Source organism: Peromyscus maniculatus, chromosome 8 (genome assembly GCF_049852395.1).
Source record: "Peromyscus maniculatus bairdii isolate BWxNUB_F1_BW_parent chromosome 8, HU_Pman_BW_mat_3.1, whole genome shotgun sequence".
In the NCBI taxonomy this organism is placed as follows: domain Eukaryota; kingdom Metazoa; phylum Chordata; class Mammalia; order Rodentia; family Cricetidae; genus Peromyscus; species Peromyscus maniculatus.
Window position 1 is genome coordinate 105180456 of NC_134859.1, and position 20051 is coordinate 105200506.

The following is a 20051-nucleotide window of genomic DNA, read 5'->3' on the forward strand; positions in this document are numbered from 1 at the left end:
TTTATTCCCTTATTTGATTGAACAAGACATAATTGTAGCCAGGCTGTTACTGCATTTCTAGGGGAAGGTAACTGTCAATCAAGATGAAACATGTCACCATTTGTGGATGTCCCAGCCTGACAAGTAGGTCCATATGGTCTGTGAGTGAGCATGGGGAGTGGTGATTTACCACTGCCACGAGCCGAGCATCCTTTGCTGAGACAGTGGAGGATCGTGAGGGCCAGACTTCACAGACAGAACCCCTTGGTCGCCCTCTCCTTCAGCAGAAAACTCTAGATAGATGATGCCCTATCTGGAGATCCTGGAAGAGTCCCTTGGCTGGAAAATGTAGGAGAAAGGCTTTCAGAAAGCCCTGAGAGGTGGTCAGAGTGGGTGCCGAGAGCCCAGGAAGGGGACTGTCTTCTGTCATTTTTGCATTCTCAAGACTGCTGTGGCCACAAACCTCCCATCTTTATAAGGATGCTCAAGTCAAAGCCAAAGTGAGCGTGGAGCTGCCTTCTTTCTTATTGTTTCACGTATGTGGATATTTTGCCTGTTCATGTGGCTATGCATGTACATGAGTGTGCATGGCCCTCAGAGACCAGGGCATTGGATCCCCTACAACTGGAGTTAGGGGGTTGTAAGCCGCCGTGTGGGTGCTGGGAATTAAACTCCAGTCCTCTACAAGAGCATCCAGTGCTCTGGACCACTGAGCCACTATCTAGCCCCTGCTTTATTTTTTTTTAAGTAGGGTCTCATGTAGCTGAGGCTACCCTCAACTCCCTACAGAGCGGAGACTGACTTTAGACTGATGATCCTTTTGCTTCTTCCTCCTCTGAGCGTCAGGTGACAGGTGTGGGGTGATCAGGCACAGTTCTGGGGACCACACCCAGGGCTCCGGGGATGTGAGGCGAGTGCTCTACCAACTGAGCCACACCGACAGCCCCAGCAGTTTGTTTACGAGATTCTTCTGGAAGCCAGAAGGTATGAGATGCCCTCGGACCTTGACCCAGACAGGGCTTGAGGAGTCTCTACCCGTCTTATACCAGAAAGGCAGTGTCTGGGGACCCTCTGACCGCTGCCTCTGTGACTAAGGCAGCTTCATGGGTGATACTCTACCCCCACACAACACGAACAGGACCCCCAAAGCCCAGAGCAGAAGACCCTGGAATTAGAAAAATCCTTAAAGGGGCAGCAGCACAGCTAGGGGGTGAGAGGCACTTGCAGCCAAGCCTGGCAGCCTGAGTTTGATCCGTGAGCCCACACGGTGAGAGGAGAAAAGCAACTCCCACAAATCGCCCTTTGACCTCCACATACGCCCAGGCACCTGGGTGCCCATACACATACACGCAAACGATAAATCGATTAAATTGTGCTCAAGTTTTTAAAGAGAAAAGTCCTTGGAGCAGCCCCCCCCCCATCTATCCCCACTTTCGGATGGCAGCCCTTTGTACCTGGGTCTCCCTCGGGATAACCCAGTCCAGCCTGGTAGTGACCCTTCCTCTCCTCGTTCAGCATGCAGCTCTGGCTTCTCTTTTGGAGCCACACAGCCACACACACACAGTACACAAGGATGCTGTTTTGTTTTCAATGCTGTCCCTCTGGATGGCGTCCCAAGCACATGACGGGGGCTCATTTGACCTTAGACAGCAGCCTCTCTCGGTCCCACACTCTCCCCGGTCAATTGAGGGTAGATGTCATCCCTTCAGGTAATTGGGAGCTTGGGGGACTTAAGGAATTTCTGAGGATAACGAGAGAGAGAGAGAGAGAGAGAGAGAGAGAGAGAGAGAGAGAGAGAGAGAGAGAGAAAGCCCACACACCCATGCATACATGCACATATTCTTTCCCACACACACATTCCCACGTGCTCACACATGCTCATGCCCATCCTTCAGAGCCCCTCCCTGCACGTGCGTCTCACTTCTTCCAGATCTGATGGCTTCACCCTCCCTCAAGGTGTCTAAAGCGACCCTCCTTTGTTCCCTCTCCCGTGTGTCCTGAGGATCTGTGCTGCTCCCAGGCAGGACTCTCTTGAAGCACCTTCCTCACCACTTTAAAGGGTGGCCTGACGCTCTTCAGGGCAGTAAATCCATCCGTAGAAAACAGAGAAAGGGATGGGTACAGAGGGCAAGGGAGCAGGTCCAGAGCCCGGAGAGCCAAGATTTGGCATCATTTCTTCCCAACCCTCCCCTCCCCCTGCCCAGACCCTGAGCATCAAACCCTCAGTTAGTCAGGCTTCGAAGATGTGCTCCGGATCCCTCCTAACGCCCAGCCCTAATCACCTCTAAAACAATGCAACCATCAGGTCGTGTTATTCTCAGGTGTGTTTCCTCTCTCCACCTTCCCTCTCCTCCTGAAAGCCTTCCGCTCTGGGAACAGCCCCTCTCCTTCACAGGGCATCCTCTCCAGGGGCAAGGGCACAGCCAGGGTGGGCAGGAGACTGAGCCCCAGCTCTCGCTCCTCTCCCCTCCCCACTGCATCCTGTTCTCTAGATCTGCTGTAACTGACATTTTCCATCTGACAGGTCCTGTTTTCCCTGCCTCCGGTTGCCAGGGCAACAAGTGGAGAGGACCGCAGCCAGGGAGACTTCAGCTGCCTTTTCAAGGCGCCCTGGACATAAACAGCACTTTCCATAATGGAAGCCCTGCATCAAGGTTTTTAAAAGCCAAACAATACAGAACAGGAGGCTGAGGGGGAAAAGGTTGGGGTGGGGCAAGGGACTCCCACTGGTCAGTGTGAGAGTCAGGGAAGAGAGACACAAAGTAGCTCCTCATTCAGAGTTCTAACCCTCTGCCTGACTCCCAGCTCCAGACCCTGCTGCCCCAATACCTTCTGTGACACCAGAGATTCACCACAGTTATGGCCCTGCCTGCGAGATAGGGTGTCCATCTCAGTGAGGTACAGGGAAGTCTAGGATGGACCTCACCCTCTGGGTAAAAGACACTCTCATAACACCAGGGAGATGGCTCAGAGAACAGAGAGGCTGCCTTGCAAGAATGAGCACTTAGATAAAAACCTAGGCATGGCATGATGAAGTCTATAACCTCAACTCTAGACGGTGGGGAACAGAGGATCCTTGGGGCTCATTGGTGGCCAGCAGTCTAGCCAATCAATGAGTTCCAAGCTCAGTAAGAGACCCTGCTTCAAAAAGTAAGGTGAAGACTGCTTATTCAAAAGTCTGCATCCTGAAATTTTGAGAAATAGCAGATATAAAGATTAGAGGATGGTCATGGCCTCATGGCCCTATGGCCCCATGGCCCCCATGACCCCATGTCCCCATGACCCCATGACTCCATGGCTCCCATGGCCCCCATGGCCACCATGGCCCCCATGGCCCCCATGGCTCCCATGGCCCCCATAACCCTATGTCCCCATGACCCCCATGACCTCATGGCCCCATGGCCCCCATGGCCCCCATGACCCCATGGCCCCCATGGCCCCCATAACTGCTGTGGGATGTTCTGTATGGCAAATGTGTTGCTCTGATTGGTCAATAAATAAAATACTGATTGGCCAGTGGCTAGGCAGGAAGTATAGGCAGGACTAACAGAGAGGAGAAAAGAAAGAACAGGAAGGCAGAAGGGGTCACTGCCAGCCACCGCTAGGACAAGCAGAATGTGAAGATGCCAGTAAATCACGAGTCATGTGGCAAGGTATAGATTTATGAAAATGTGTTAATTTAAGCTATAAGAACAGTTAGTAAGAAGCCTGCCACGGTCATACAGTTTGTAAGCAATATAAGTCTCTGTGTTTACTTGGTTGGGTCTGAGCGGCTGTGGGACTGGTGGGTGACAGAGATTTGTCCTGACTGTGGGCAAGGCAGGAAAACTCAAGCTACAGATAACCTTTGCTGCTAGCTTTATAAAAAGCAACACAGAGCTGGAGGAGCAGCTCAGTGGTTGAGAGCATGCCTTGCTCTTGCCCAGGACCTGAGTTCCATTCCCAGCACCCACATTGGATGGCTACAACTGACTGAAACTCCAGCTCCAGGGAATCTGCTGACACCTTCTGGACTCCACAAGCACCTGCATGCAAGTGAGCAGACACACACATACATATACGCACATACACACACATATACACACACATACACACACACACTCACACATACACATACACACATACACACATATACACATACATATACACACATGTACATACACACATACACACATGTACATACACACACATAGATACACACACACTCACACATACACATATACACATACACACATATACACACATGTACATACACACATATGCACATATACACATATACACACATGTACACACACATATATATACACACACATATACACATACACACACATACACACACACATATATATACACACACATACACACACACACATAACTGAAAACAAATACACACATTTTAAAAAGCTGTGCAGCCCAGCCCCCTCCCCATTTTCCTCCCAGCACTGAGCATTCAGCTGGGGGTCTCACACCACACTAGTCAGGAGAGCTCCACCAAGAGCCGATCCTCAGCTCTGCTTTGATTCTGAGGCGGGCTCTGACAAGCACACAGACAGCTAACACCACAGAGGGTGTAAAGAGACCTTCTGTCCCCTGTCCCCAGTCCCAGTGCATGGAGATTGTCTGGGAAGTAGGCTACCACAGAAGTGACCAGTCAGGACTGGGTGACACCCACCGGGGAGGGGGAGGTGAGGCACTGCACCGAGGAGCAGCCGGGTTGTGGACAGGGGAAGGCCCAACCCCAGAACAGCAGGCTGGGCCCATCACGGTGTGGGTGGACAGCAGTAGTGAATGAGGGAGGAAGGACGGAGCCTCAGAGCCAGGCGGCAGGCCAGGCCAGGGCCTAGAAGTCCAGCAGGTAGAGAAGACCTCACTGGCTCCCATCCGAGGGGGTTGAAAAGGCAGCAGGCAGCTTTAGGGCAGAGTGGGCGGAGCAAAGCGAGGGCAGAGGGCTTCCGAGGGCTGCACCTAGGATTTGGTCAAAAACTACATTTTAACTGCATCCTGGGCTCTTTCCTCAACTCACTAGCCCACTTCCCTTCTTCGGGGTGCTACCCCACCCCCCCGCTTTTTAAAATCTGTACCGGTGTTTTGCCTGCATGTGTGTGAGTATGTGCACCGTGTGTGTGCCTGGTGCCCAAGGAGACCAGAGGAAGGCGTTAGATCCCCTGGGACTGGAGCTACGGAAGGCTGTGTGCCACCATGCAGGTTCTGGGAACCAGACCCAGGTCCTCTGCGGGAGCAACCAGTGCTCTTAACCACTGAGCCACCTCTCCAACACCCGCTTTCCCCTTTCATATGAGCTGCTTCTTGTCCGTGTCTAAAAGGTGTGACTTTTCTCTGTCTTTTCCTCGTGACTCCTGGGATTTCTGCCTAACCCATGCTCTCTCTTAAGCTCTAATAGAGGAGTCCGTGGGCTCAGAATAAAAACCACAGAAACCCCTCCCCAAACCAGTTATCTAAAACTGCTGTGAGGGGCTGAGGGGGTGAACGTGGGCACTCGGTGGAAACCAGGGGCTTTGTGGAAGACAGACCGAGGCAAGGCTCTGGGCAGATGCCAGGATGGGAGCCAGAACACGATGGGTCTCTGTCCACCCCACGAAGGTCCCAGCCTCTACCCAGATCCTCCCATCTTGACTGTGGGACAGATGATGTTGGACTTCCTTCATGATCAGCCATCAGCTTCTGTCCCTCGTTCTCCACGGGACTTTCAGACCACGGCTCCTGAGATGCTGGTCCCATTGACAGAGTGTATGGATTGTTTAACTTGTGGCCTAGGGGTACTCAGGCATCCTTCTGGGCAGCCTGCCCTGGAGTCTGGCTTGGATTTGAAGCCCCCTTTCAGTCACCATTGACATGTGCCAAGGGGACAACTCACTCAAGGCTTGTTCCCCTTGAGCATGTGCTGTGGGGTGCGGTTCAGGATGTCCTCCAGGCACCCCAAGAGTACCAAAGCAGTCGTAGGGAGGAGAGGAGCAGCTGGGAGCTGATAGCAGCCAGGCCTTTAAGGAAACATAAAACTCCCTGCTGTTTTTTTTTCCCCCCAGAAGCAAAGGAAGCTGACGTACTAGCATTAGGAATACCAAGTTCATCTGAGGAGACAGTGTGTGTGTGTGTGTGTGTGTGTGTGTGTGTGTGTGTGTGTGTGTGTGTGTGTGTGCGCGTGCGCTGGGGGGAGGGTCATTGCATTGTCCAGGTGGCCAAATCCTAAGGGAGAAAAATTACCGTGCGCTTCACTTGCACTGAGTGTTTGAATTTGCCAGAGTTTTTACTTTCATTTCCTTCACCACAACCCTGCATAAGGGGCACGGGGGGGGGGGGGGGGGAGGCTGGGGAGGAGGGAAAAAGGGAGGGAGGGAGGGGAGGAAGGAGGGAGACAGGGAGGGAGGCAAAGATGCAAGCAGGGAGGGAGGGAAGGGAGGCAGGGAGGGGGAAGGCAGGCACATAGGGAAGGCATGTGTCTGTCTACCTTCAAACACACAGGGCTTAGCTCACTGAATGCATTGTCCAATGATTACAAAAGGAAACTGAGGCCTGGGCTATTGGATCAGCAGTCCCACAGGCCAGAGGAAGAACAGACTCACAAAGGGGAGTCTGGAACTTCTAGGTCACGACTCTTCTCAGGTGATCCCCTTCCAAAAGACCCCTTAACAATGGTGGCCAAGATGAGATGGCCCCCATGGACTCATATGTTTGGATGGTCGGCCCATAGTGCCACTGTTAGGAGGCATGGCCTTGTTGCAGTAGGTGTGGCCTTATTGGAGGAAGTGTTTCACTATGGGGACAGGTGTTGAGGTCTCATATGCCCAAGCTATGCCCAGTATGGTAGACAGTTCACTTCCTGTTGCCTTCGGATCAAGATGTAGAACTCTCAGCTCCTTCTCCAGCACCATGCCTGTCCCATGATGATAATCTACTAAACCTCAGAAACAGTTAGCCAGCCCCAAGCAAATGTTTTCCAAAGAGTTGCTGTGGTCATGGTGTCTCTTCACAGCAAATGGAAACCCAAACTAAGACAAAAGGTAATGGCTTATATCGGATTCATACTCTAGTTTACAGTAGAACGAAGTTGAAGTGGGAATCAAGGATCAGGCTGAAGGGTAGAGAAATGAGTCAGTCCTTAAGAGCACTTGTTCTTGCAGAGGACCCGGGTCTCTGCTTCCACATGTAATCTGACACAACCTTCTGGCTTCTAAAGGCACCAGGCACACACAAAGTACACAGACATACATGAAGGTGAAACACTAATACACATAAAATGAAATTAGTAATAAATTTGAATAAAACTATTTAAACCAGGCTTAAGGACCTGGGAGGTGGCTAGATTGGTAGAGCTCTTGCCTAGCATGTATAAGGTCCCCAGCATCTCATAACACAGGTGTGGTGGTACGTACCTATAATCACAACACTGGAGAGGAGCAGGCATGAGGATGAGAAGTTACATATCATGTTCAAGGCCAGGCTAGCTAAGGAAAACTGTCTAAACAAACGAACCAGGATCCCAGATACCAACATCAGAAGTTCCAACTTTTTCCAGGACTGGTGGGGACAAAGCAGTAGACAGAATGCCACCCACCCTCAACAAAGACCACTATGTGTCTACATCTGAATTCCTGCAGCCTGTGAATATGGTTGATTTGGAAGCAGTGTGCAGGTACAATAACTCACTCCACAAGGCACAAGATGAGAGCAGCTGGTGGCCCTAAACTCCATCATGGGGGGCGGGGTGTCCTTGTGAGACACTGGCAGATGGTGATGGGCAGACAGACATGTGACCACAGAGGCAGACACTGGAGGCAAACAGCCACCAGCCAAGGAACAAAGTATCCACCACAGCAGGAAGAAGCAAGAAAGAGTCCTCTCCTGATGCTCCCGAAAGGACATATGCCTGCCAGGTTTCAGGCTTTAGCCAGACACCAGAACTGGGCTGCCCCATCATTTACAGCAGCAGAACACTAATGTGTAGATGGACTACATGACACTCATCAGCTCCTCTCTTCCGTGCATGTCACCTACGTGGACCAGGGACCAACCTCGGCCTCACCCAAGTCACACAGTTAGTGAGCATGAAGGGCCAGAGCCCAGGTGTCCTTACACCAACCAGGCTCTCCTTCCACACAGTAGAAAACCTGGGACTGTGCCCCCCCCCACTCAATCTACTCCAACCTCTACCTTCTATTCCTTTCAGGGACTCTACTCCTCAGGGTCTGTTCCAACAAGGCCATACTTCCTAACAGTGCCACTTCCTATGGTATGCTGACCTGATTTTCACCAGTAAAGTAAGGACCCAAAAGAAATATGAGTTGGTTTGTTGTTGTTGTTTTAATCTATTTAAGGCTGGAGAGTTAACTCAGTGAGGTGCTTGAGTTGTAAGTGTAAGGACCTGAGTTTCATCCCCAGTTCGATTGACATGAAAATTCTAGGCATGGTGGTGTGTGGAATCCCAGCACCGGCGAGAAAAAGACAGGAGGGTGCCCAGGGCTCACTGACCAGTCAGTCTAGCCCAATCAGTGAACTCCAAACCAGCGAGAGACCCTGTCAAGGAGCTGAATGGTGTTCCCAAAGGTGGTACCCAGGGTCGTTCTCTGGCCTCCATGTGTATGAGCATTCACACACATGTGCAAACACACATATGCACACAGTAAAAATTCTGCTTTAAAATAAATAGGGAGGGTTAGAGAGGGAGGTCTCAAACTCTAGAAATATGCCCCACCTTTTCTGGCCATATTGCTGTGGTCATTGGTCCCCACGGCTCTCCTGGGGTCATGATTAAGGATGTGGGGCATGGACACCAGCTCTGAGGTCACCACCAAGGGCCTGAAGGAGAAGAAGGAAGTTGAGGAGGAGACAGAGAGTAGAAGAGACAATGTGAGGTGAACTTGCTGATGGGGATGCTCAGGAGGAAAATGGAGAGCAGGAGGCTAACAATGAGGCGGAGGAGTAGGGTGACGGTGAGGACAAGGATGGAAACTGAGGCAGCTACCGTCAGGTGGCAGCTGAAGATGATGAGGATATTGACACCAAGAAACAAGAGACAGACCAGAGTGACTGGGCAGCCACGACGGAAGGTTAAACTCCCTCGCTTGCCATCTCCGACTCTAAACACGATCACCTTGGAGTAGAGACGCCAACCCACCCAGCCTCCTGAGAATTTGCAACAGGGAGGAAAAGAACACAAACTGCCAGGACCCTGCTTTTCCTCTTTAAAGGACTTTAAAGGTCAACTCTAGTGACGACAGTGACCGAGCCAGCCTTCAGAGCGTGCTCTGTCCTATTTCTTCCTTTTCTTACAACATAACCATGTTCGTTATAATCTCAAAAGAGGGATTTCTTTAAACATTAAAAACAACAACTATAAAAAAAATCTTACTTTGAGTGTTCCAGGAACTTTTTTGTGTATGAATCTAGCTGCATTGTAAGTGGTTAGTTTGTATGAGATGGTTTAAAAAGCCAAAGATAAAGTGTTCTTTTTTCTTTGCCTATGAAGCCGCTGGGGTTTTCTTGGGTTTGGCATCTGTTGATGTATGTGTGGAACTGTGTCCAACAATAAACTGGAATTTTGTTTTGTTGAGTTGTTCTTTAGAAAACAAAGGCTATGGGGAGGGATCTGAGAATTACTGGGACCCATCCCCTTCTCAGGATGGCTCGTCTTTGGAGGTGAGGACCAAATGCTTCAGGGATCATTTATTTTTTGTGGTGGTTTCTTCCTGGGGGTACCATGAAGAATAAACTCAATGAAATAAAGTAATATATTCAGCAAAATGTTAAGACCTCATCCAGATCTCTATGCATGAGGACATGGTGGTGGTGGTGGTGGTGGTGGTGGTGATGTCAAAATCAACAATAATGGTGATTATTGTGATGCTGATGAAGTGGAAGATGCTGAAGTCTGTAATGATGCTGATAACAATGACAAATAAAGATCACAGTAGAACGGTGATAAAGATTGTAGTGGCAGTGGTTGTGGCGGCAGCAGTGGTGATGATGGTCATGATGGCGGTGATGGTATGGCTGTGGTGGTGGTAATGAGGACAGTGATGGTTGTGTTTGGATGATGTTAGGGGGTGATGGTAGTGATGATTGTAGTGGTAATGGTGATTATCACATTGAAGAAACATGATTTCATTGGGCAGGATTCAGGAAGCATGGGACTTATTTGGGATATTGGAGAAGAGTCCACACTCTGATCTGACCAGGTGAAACAGACTTATTGATCACATCAGGACAGCAGTCACAATGCCCTCTGTTGTCATACAATCCCGAGGCACCTTCCTCCCTGGGACATGGCCATCCATCCACCAGCCTATCTCTTTCCCTTCCTGTCTAGCCACCTCACCCCAGGGATCCGATGGAATAATTTGACTCTGTCCTGGTGGCTGTGCACCTGTCCCCTCTAGTTCTCCATCCTGCAGCAGATTCCCAAGTGTTGCTAAAAATACAACCACATGACACATGCAGCTTCTGACACCAGCAAAGGCAAGAGAACAGCATCGCCTTCCAGCAACTCGGAGTCAGGCCAGGGGACACACGGAGGAGTGGAGAGCAGGCTTTCACCCAGCTGCAGGGGAGGAAAGGCATCTGCATCCTGAGCAGGAAACCTTGTCACATCACTGCCCAGGCTTCGTCGGCTCCACCCTCTGGGTCTCTCATGGAAGTAGATTTCAGGTCTGTTGCTCTGAGATCTCCGCCTGCTGTCTGAAGTCTCAAGGTCAGATGTCCACTGTATCCCCAGCTCCCTTCAGTGTGGCACCAGCAGATGCTGGGGTGCTGGATAGATCCAGGCTCTGCGAGAGTGAACATCATCTCCCGAAGATGAAGAGACGAGACCACGTTCAGACAGCCTCAACTTCCCTAGTGTCCAAATAGAGCATCAGCAGCCACCACAGAGAGTGATATGAGGATGAAGGAAGGGTGAACATGCCTCATCATCAACCCTATGCCCAGCCTAGGAACAGGCCAATTAGTGCTGTGCCTTGTTAGCATGGATGAGCACGCTGTCCCTATAGACTTCCCCATTCAGAGCCGGCCCAGCTCTGGTCCCTCAGGGTCTCACAGCTATCCTATCTTACCACACATCTGCACCTTCAGTTCTTTTCCTTCCGGAGTGCCCCAGCCCTGAGTCCAGAGATGGCTGAAAGACCAACATGAACTCCCACCCAGAAACAATGTCTAGAAAAGGGTGAACCTTTAAGGAAGGACTCTCTTGCCGTGTGGTGGTGGAGCACGCCTTTAATCCCAGCACTCAGGAGGCAGAGCCGGGAGGATCTCTGTAAGTTCAAGGCCAGCCTGGTCTACAGAGCGAGATCCAGGACAGGCACCAAAACTACACAGAGAAACCCTGTCTCGAACCCCCTCCCCCCAAAAAAAGAAGAGCTCTCTTTAGTGGGGCCCTTGATAGGTCAGGTCCTTTTTTAAATTATTACTTACTGTGATGGTTTGGATGAGAATGGCCCCCATAGCTCATATGTTTGAATGCTTGGTCTCCAGTGGGTGGAACTGTTTGGGAAGGATTAGTATGTAAAAGGATGGTTCTCTCCTGCCTGCCAGTCCCAAATAACCACACAGAGGCTTAATATTACTTATAAATGCTCAGCTGGTAGCTCAGGCTTATTACTTACTAGCTCTTACACTTAAATTAACCCATAATTCTTAGCTATATTTAGCCACATGGCTTGGTACCTTTTCTCAGTACAGCATTCTCATCTTGCTTCCTCTGTGTCTGGCTGGTGACTCCTTACTCTGCTCTCCTTCTTTCCATCATTCTCAGTTTGGATTTCCTGCCTAACTTCCTGCCCAGCTGCTGGCCAATCAGCAGTTTATTAAACCAATTAGAGGGACAAATATTTACAGTGTACAGAGGATTGTTTCACAGCAGGAGGTGTGGGCTTGTTGGAGAAGGTGTGTTATTGAGAGTGACCTTGGAGGTTTCAAAAGCACATGCCATTGGCAGTTGGCTCTCTCTCAGCTTCCCATTGTTGTTTCAACATGTGAGCTCTCAGCTGCTGCTCCAGCATCATGCCTGCTGCCACCATGCTCCCCGCCATGGTGATCACGGACCACCAAGCTTAGGCTTGTCCCACTAGCTCTTTTAACTTAATTTAACCTGTTTCTCTTCATCTATGCTTTACCTCAGGGCTTTTTACCTTTCTTTCATTCTGTATGTCCTACTTTCCTGCTTCCTCCGTGTCTGTCTGTCTGGCTAGCCCCTGGTGTCTCCCCGTCATCTCCTTTTCTTTCTTCCTTGAGCCTAAATTCCTCCTCTTACTCTCCCTGCCGAAAAGCTCTGCCTATACCTCTCCCTTGATATTGGCTGTTATTAGACCAATCAGGTCCCTTAGGCAGGCAAGGTAAACAGCAACACATCTTTACATAGTTAAACAGAACTTCCACAACACAGATCTGTGCTCAAGCATAAGATGTGGATGAGCCTTTGGAAGTTCCATGGGAAGTCTGTTCTGCTTCAACTGGAGCCGAGGGTGGGACAACTGTCCACACCCATAGAGACCATTGCCTTCTCATGGGTGTCTCCACCTCAGATTCACAGCCACCCCATGCATTACACTGCACAGCTTCCATCAGCGCACAGGGCAGGGGGTGGGTTGGGGAGAGACTGGGTGCCAAGTGGGGCACAATGACTCTCAGTGACAGTGAAGTCCCCAGACTCAGCATGGTCCACGAGGTATTGTTCATCCATTCTGTGTTTAAGGGAAGCACTTGGTGTCACGGTGGATAATGAGACATGGTCCGGGGGAGTCAAGGAGGAGACAAAAGACCACAAAAGGTCACCTCACTCCTGACCAGAGCAATGGCAGAAAATAGCGAGATGATGATGTTGAAGAAGTCACCACACACTCTGTCGGCATGGCTACAAAGAGTGCTGGGTCCTCTGGTGGCCCTCTGACAGCAGACCTGACCATTGACAAAGATGGCTGAGGAGACAGGTGGCGTCATGATCCTCACCGGCCATGGCCATGCCAGGGTCTCAGCAGGTGCAGCTGTTGGAGTCTACGTCACTGAAGAACTTGAGTCCTGTTGGTTGTGAAATCCTGATTGGTGGACCAAGACCTACCCAGAGACAATAGTGTGGGTGCAGGGACAGGACCCCAGCCATAGCTTGGCTTTGGGATAGAAGGTGTCTGTAGGTTGTGTTCTGCTGAGCATGACATCTTCAGTGTCTTGGGAGCTTGTGGTCCCACGGCCAGTGGCATCTAAGGGTAAGTACTAGAGACAGTGAAGCAGTAGCTACCTCCTCTTCCTCTTCCTCTTCCTCCTCCTCCTCTTCCTCCTCCTCCTCCTCCTCTTCCTCCTCCTCCTCTTCTTCCTTCTCTTTCTCCTCCTCTTCCTCCTCCTTCTCTTTCTCTTTCACACACACACACACACACACACACACACACACACACACGCTTGCGCACATACACGCACTCACACATCCCTTCAGAGACAAGTCAATTGCTGTAGTGTGCCTATTCAAGAGTGCTGGGAAGACCACGCAAGGGAGAACTGAGCCCCCACCCTCAACCACCTGACACCTACTGTCTGCTCTCTCTTAGAAGCCCGCCCTCTGATCCCCAGCTGAGCCCCTGAGAACTCCAGCTTTGCTGAGTGAGTCTTGACAGAGCCCACTCAGGAGAGCTCAACCTAGGATCGCTAACCCCTGCCCAGCCACAGCTCCAGGACTCCCTGGGTGACAGAGAGTGTGAAATGTCACATGGTCACCACTGCTTCAACTTCTAGACCCCGTCTCACTGTGGTAGATAATGAACCTGGGGAGATCTGGCTCACACACTTGCCCCTTCCCAGCCCTGGCAGCAAGCGCCTCTCCTGGCTGCTTCTTCCCTCACAGTTCACTGCCCTTCAGCGGCCTTGTCTTCACCAACTCTCTCTGCTTGAGCATCCTTGACACCTTCTTACCTAGCCCCTCCACTGAGGACAGCCGGAATTTTTAATGAGATACTTGTCAGGGTCTTGTTTGTTTGGTTTTGGTTTTTCTTTGTTGTTGTTAATTCAGATGTACCTGTTATACCCTTCAGTTCTACAATCCAAGCAGTCTGAAGCAATGCAGAGTGGAGGGGGAAGGGGAGGGGAAATGCCCAAATTATCAGAAGCCAAGGCACCCTAAAAACTACTTTGTATGGAGAGAACACAGCCAGCAGATTCTCATTAGCTCCCACCTCTGGAAACTTCCGCTCTGAATTCTGTGCTGCTCTGATGGGCACGCTCTGCAGGAAATGGACAGAAGCCCAGGGCAGCAGTAACACGCATGCATGTGTGCATGTGTGACCTGAACCTGCCCTCCTGTTCTCTATGTTCAGCTTCCACAAAGAGCTAAAGAGAGCCAGGAGGGAGCCCCTCTGCACAAGAGGGGCACTGGTCCCCAAGGCTAGCCACGAAACCACCACCACCCCTGCAAGCCACTGGAAAGCATTAAACCATACAGTCGGGGAGTTGCTCAGGTGGAGAGCTTGTTGGGTGTGCTCTGTACCCCAGTGCCACCCCACAGGCACCCTTTATGACTGCCAGGCACAGCCCCTTCCTCAGTGTAAGCCAAACAGCTGACTACCCTGCACCCTAAGCCTAAAGTGTATGGGACCCTGAAGGGTAGGAAGGCCTATAATTAACCTTGAGTCAAGAACAAGGACTGCACCCCAGAATGAGGTTAGTTCTCAAAGAGGCCACATCTGACTCCAGAGCTAAATGCAACTTTTAATTTTTTTAAATATTTAAAACTATTTATTTTTTAAATAGTAATTTTTAAATCACTACTGTTATTATTATTATTATTATTAAAATTCTGCCTTTATCAGCACCTGAGAGATAGCTCAGCAGTTAAGACTGTTTACTGCTCTTCCAGAGGACCTGAGTTCAGTCCCCAGCACCCACACCAGGCAGCTCACAGCTGCCTGTAACTTAACTCCAGGAGACCTGATGCCCTCTTCTGGCCTCTGCAGGCACCTGCACTCATGTGCACATACCCCCCCCACAGACACACACACAGGTGCCTACACACACACACACACACACACACACACACACACACACACACACGCTGTGGATATTGTTCTATATAAATAAAACACTGATGGCCAGTGACCAGGCAGGAAGTAGGTTGCCAGGCAGGAAGTAGGTGGGACAAGGAGAGAGGAGAATTCTGGGAAGCAGAAGGCTGAGGGGGGAGACACTGCAGCCACCGCCAGGACAAGCAGCATGTAAAGACTCTGGTAAGCCACCAGCCACGTGGCAAGGTATAGATTTATAAAAATGGGTTAATTTAAGATAAAAGAACAGTTAGCAAGAAGCCTGCCACGGCCATACAGTTTATACGTGATATAAGCGTCTGAGTGATTATTTTATAAGTGGACTGTGGGACTGCGGGGCTTGGGGAACCTGGAGAGAAGCCCCCCAGCAACACACACACACACACACACACACACACACACACACACACACACACACACACACACACACGGGTACACACACACATACACACAAATGTATTTTAAAAATAAAGTAATTTTTAAAATTCTGTTTTTATCCTAGTGCCAAACCAGCTCACTCTCCTCACATCTCTGGGACAAATATCATAGTGGTCTTCTGGTTAGTTCACCCCTGTCTACATTTCTCTAGGAGCCGCCTTCCAGACTGGTGCCAGGCCAGCCTCACTGAGTTTAGCCAAGAGAATAGCAAATGAGACACAGTCAGACACTCTCCAAGTTCTTGTGCATTTTGCAGCCTTGGCTCACCTGGCCTCACAAGGATAAGAGGCCACGTGGAAGAGAGGGTCCTCTGACCTGAAATGCCCAGGTTACTCAGTTTGCTCCCTGCCTAAACTCGGGTGAGGCCAGCTCAGCTCCTCACCCCAATCCCCCCCCCACACCAGATGCACCTACAGTCCAGGAAAACAGGCCCAGGAAGTAGCAGCCCAGCTGACCACAAAGAATGACTGGAGCTATATGCCATTGCACTGGACGCCATTGCACTGGACGCCATTGCACTCGAGGCTTCCCCTACCCTCTGTCTGTGGCACTGAGGGGCAGAAACTACTAGGTTTGAATTTGTCATTTAATGCCTGAAACAGGACAGCAGTTGAACAAAGTGTGCACAAACACATGTATGCACATACTCCCTACATATGAGTTTAAATGCACACATAATAGTGCACACACATGCTGGAGTGCATGCATGGCAGGTGTATGAACCTCAAGCCTGTCCCTGTGGTGACCCTGATTCCCATCAGGACCTTCATCATCCGAGCCATGGCACCTGATGCCATCACCGCCGTAACCATACTGTGATTTCCGACCTTCCAGAAGGTCACATAAATCACGGCTAAGATGCAGCCACCCCTTGTCAATCTTCAACACCACAGACGACGGACGGAAGGTGGAGACAAGGACTCCCCGGCGCTTTCTTGGCTAGCTCTGTGCACACATCGCAAGAGACTCCCTGGAAGTGGCATTTTGGGTCTTATAGGGCAACAGACTAGGCTGCACTTGATGCTTCATCTAGGCACAGAATTTAGGGGACCCCAGACCGTCTGTGAGGAACACCTCTTTTTTTTTTTTTTGGTTTTTCGAGACAGGGTTTCTCTGTGTAGCTTTGCGCCTTTTCCTGGAACTCACTTGGTAGCCCTGGCTGGCCTCGAACTCACAGAGATCCGCCTGGCTCTGCCTCCCGAGTGCTGGGATTAAAGGCGTGCGCCACCAACGCCCGGCGAACACCTCTTTTTTTATTTATTTATTTTACAATACTATTCAGTTCTACATAATAGCCACAGATTCCCTTGTTCTCTCCCTTCCTGCTCCCCTCCCCTTCCCCCAAGCACACCCCCCATTCCCACCTCCTCCAGATCAAGGTCTCCCTCGAGGACTGGGATCCACCTGATAGATTCAGTCCAGGCAGGTCCAGTCCCCTCCTCCCAGATTGAGCCAAGCGTCCCTGCATAAGTCCCAGGTTTCAAACAGCCAACTCATGCAACGAGCCCAGGACCTGGTACCACTGCCTAGACGCCTCCCAAACAGATCAAGCCAATCGAATGTCTCACCTTTTCAGAGGACCTGATCCAGTTGGGGGCCCCTCAGCCTTTGGTTCATACTTCATGTGTTTCCATTCATTTGGTTATTTGTCCCTGTGCTTTATCCAACCTTGGTTTCAACAATTCTCGCTCATATAAACCCTCCTCTTTCTCACTAATTAGACTCCCAGCACTCCACCAGGGGCCTAGCCGTAGATGTCTGCATCCAGATTCCTCAGTCCTTGGATGGGGTTTATGGCACAACTATTAGGGTGTTTGGCCATCCCATCACCAGAGTAGGTCAGTCCCGCTGTCTCTCGGCCATTGCCAGCCGTCTTGTGTGGGTTATCTTTGTGGATTTCTGTGGGCCTCTTTAGCTCTTTGTTTCTTCCTTTTCTCATGTGGTCTTCATTTACCATGGTCTACTATTCCTTGTTCTCCCTCTCTTTTCTTGATCCAGCTAGGATCTCCCACTCTCTTTCCCTCGACCCTCGCCCTTCATTGCTCCCACTCATGTCCAGGCTGTTCATGTAGATCTCATCCATTTCTCCGTGTCTTTCTTGGGGTCCCTTTTTCCAGGTAGCCTCACTGGTGATGTAACTCTGAGATACCACCTTACGCCTGTCAGAATGGCTAAGATCAAAAACACTGAAGACACTTTATGCTGGAGAGGATGTGGAACTAGTGGAACACCTCTTTCTAACCATTACAGGACACTCCTGCTGGGACCCAGGTGAGCTCAGGTAGATCAGAGTTTCTCACTGTCGCCTGGGGGACTCAAAGTCTGTGTGAGTCTGAGAAACAGTGGTCAGCTCCTGGTGCCTTGTAGTCCCAGGGCTAGGCACACTCAGGGAACACCTGGAGAGAGCACCACAGAGCTGCTGGGGACCACAGGCAGGTCCTGTTCCTAGAGCAGCCCACACCAGAGCACCTCTCTTCAGATGGGCGGGCTAGACAGAGCCAGGCCCAGGGGCAGAAGGAACAGTTTTATTCTGCCGTTGTGTGCAGCGCTGTTGTGAGCCCAGGGCCTCCTCCACACTGGGCGAGTGTTCTGCTTGAGCTGTGACCCCAGGCTCCAGCCCTTGAGCCCCCAACCCGGTAGCTGCAGGTCATACGGATGCCTGCCTCCAGCCCTTGGGAACATCTGGGAGCCCGAAACACTCAACCTGGTTCTCAGTCCCAAACGTGGAACTCAGTTTCCTGAGAAACGCTCCAAAATCACTGGCCTCGATAAAGTGTTGCTCCAGGCACCATCCCACGCTGGTTGAGAGGCGGAACAGTGCCACAGTGCCCTAAGATTATGAGGAGAGCTTTACCAACACACATAAAACGCTTTAGTGCTCAGCCGCATCCACACGACACTCTCTCCCGGGTTATTTCCAAGTTTACAATGTTTAAGAAAATTTAGCTCGGGGCTGGAGAGGTGTCTCAGTAAGAGCACTTGCTGGGAAAGTCTGGGGACCTGAGTCTAAACCTAGAGAACCCACATAAAAAGGCAGACATGGCCACGCTTTTAACGCCAGCACCATGGGGGAGGAGACAGGACAGCTAGAGCTCGCTGGCTGCCAGCCTAGCTCCATGTTTAGAGAGACAGTCTGTCTCTGACAGAGCTGGACACTTGAAGACCCCCTTTAACCTCAGCACATGCACACGTGTGTGCATTTACCAAAGACACACACACATCACATACACGTGCACAAAATAAAAATCTTTTTAGATGACTGCTTAACCCAGTGTTATTTACAATGGCAAAAGAAATGGGAAGTAACAGTTGGGGCTGGGGAGGTGGCCCACTGGGTTGTGCCCAGTGGAGAAAAAAACAAAACCACTTGCTACCCAAACACGAGAACCAGAGTTCGGATCCTCAGAACACGTGTAAACATCAGGCAGGCGTGCAAGCCACTTGTAATTCCAGGACACAGGAGTCAGACACAGGGGCAATGTGGCTAGCAAAATTAGCCAGAATTGGTGAGTTCCGGGTTCAGTGAGACTGCCTCGGTAAATATAGTGATCCGGAAAGTGATCCGGGAAGACACTTGGGCCTCCATACACACACATGCAAGTGTGCACATATGTGTACAGACATGTACGCACACACACATCCACACACGCCACAGATACATGCAAAAAAGACAAGGAAAGAAATTGGTAACTAGGGCCCAAAAGAAAGTGAACAGGTGGGGCTTCAGAGAAGGCTCAGCACTTGAGAGCACTGGTTGCTCTCCCAGAGGACCCAGGTTCAATTCCCAGCACCTACATGGCAGGTCACAACTGTAACTCCAAGATCTGATACCCTCCCACGGAAATACATGCAGGCAAAATACCAATGCACATAAAATAAAAATAAATAAATTATTTTTTTAAAAAGTGAACCAAGCATTCAGCCAAGCAAATGAAGGGTGTAACTGACAAGGCAGTGGTGAACAGCAGATTCTCTACTTGATTCATCAATGAGAAAGCAAGAAAGAGAAGAAAAAGAAGCACACAATAGTTGAAGCAAATGTTAAACTGACTGTAAGATGGTAAATTCAAATCAAAACAAATCAGCTACTACATTAAATGTAAATGAACTAAATACTCCCATTAAAACATCATGATGCCCAGATTTAATTATTTAAAATCAAACTCTATGCTCCTTATAACACCACAGAAGGGCTGAGTGTGCAAGGGTGAAGTGAAAACAAGAGGTGTCCTTCTGGCTCACACAAGGCACATCTCATGGGGGCAGGTGATGCCAGGAGGCAGGGCTCCACGGTGCCGGTGTGTGTGGTGTAGGGAAGTCAGCATTTCCTTTGAGATAGGATATTATTATTCATACCTCACTGATGAAGCCCATCATGGCCTTTCTACCTCAGGGAACCAGGAAGTAGGGCTTCCCCTGTGATTGAAGGTAGCCCACGACAGTGTCCCCCAAGTGGCTAATCCAGCAGTGGGGGCGGGGGGTGGGTAGCAGCACACACTCTGTGGTCAGGACTTCATCAAAACCATGTCATATTGGTTCATTTCTCTATCACCACAGACTTCTCCTCAGCCAACCCCCAGGAACATCTGAACCATTGGCCAT